At 44.0% G+C, this 1,138-nt stretch overlaps 1 protein-coding gene across 1 annotated transcript in view; it reads left to right on the top strand.

Annotated features, from left to right (window-relative positions):
- LOC119425317 (trafficking protein particle complex subunit 9) overlaps nt 1-1,138 on the top strand; it is a 48,884-nt gene that overhangs the window by 5,048 nt on the left and 42,698 nt on the right. The gene's annotated exons all lie outside the window — the stretch shown is intronic.

Here is a 1,138-nt window from a genome sequence, read left to right as displayed (position 1 = left end):
GCTTAAATATAATCTATTAGAAGTTCTCACTCACACACACACACACACACACACGCATTCACACACACACAGGGACTGACACGCACACACACAAGATGAGAGACGCTAAGAGTCTCTGAACACATTTCAATGTAGTTTGCTTAAACATAATTAGTAAAGATAATAGAACTTAATATAGCTGACTAAACATAATTAGTAAAGATAATAGAAAGTAGCATTTAATCGTTTAACAAGTGTGCTCAGCTCAAGGGAAAGTTTTCAACTAACAAAGGACCATAAACCTTATCTTTTCGGTATGTGACCTCCAAGGCCGAGGAGCCCCGTAACCATGACAACGGGGTGTTTAAACCAATCAGAAGCAGTCTCTGTAGAATAAGGGACAGAATCAGAACAGAGGTCGTTGCATTTGCTGGAGGATTGGCGTGATACAGGTCTGTCTGAGAAATGCCCTTGTATGCATACAATGTATTTGTTTTTTGATCTTCTGAATACTTGTAATCCGTTGTCCAATAAATCTTTTTGAACTAAGGTACTGCTTCAGCTGTATTGAACACCAATGTGGTTCTTATAAGCCACAACAGAATGGAGTAGAAACATCCAGAGCCACCGTGCACAGGTGTGTGCAGGAAATGGGCTACAGGTGCCACATTCCCCAGGTCAAGCCACTTTTGAACCAGAAACAGCGGCAGAAGCGCCTGACCTGGGCTACAGAGAAGCAGCACTGGACTGTTGCTCAGTGGTCCAAAGTACTTTTTTTGGATGAAAGCAAATTTTGCATGTCATTCGGAAATCAAGGTGCCAGAGTCTGGAGGAAGACTGGGGAGAAGGAAATGCCAAAATGCCAGAAGTCCAGTGTGAAGTACCCCCAGTCAGTGATGGTCTGGGGTGCCATGTCAGCTGCTGGTGTTGGTCCACTGCGTTTTATCAAGGGCAGGGTCAATGCAGCTAGCTATCAGGAGATTTTGGAGCACTTCATGCTTCCATCTGCTGAAAAGCTTTATGGAGATGAAGATTTCATTTTTCAGCACGACCTGGCATCTGCTCACAGTGCCAAAACCACTGGTAAATGGTTTACTGACCATGGTATTACTGTGCTCAATTGGCCTGCCAACTCTCCTGACCTGAACCCCATAGAGAA

The sequence above is a fragment of the Nematolebias whitei genome, chromosome 19 (assembly GCF_014905685.2).
Source record: "Nematolebias whitei isolate Nwh7 chromosome 19, NemWhi1, whole genome shotgun sequence".
Lineage (NCBI taxonomy): Eukaryota > Metazoa > Chordata > Actinopteri > Cyprinodontiformes > Rivulidae > Nematolebias > Nematolebias whitei.
This window is presented reverse-complemented; position numbering and strand designations above follow the sequence as displayed.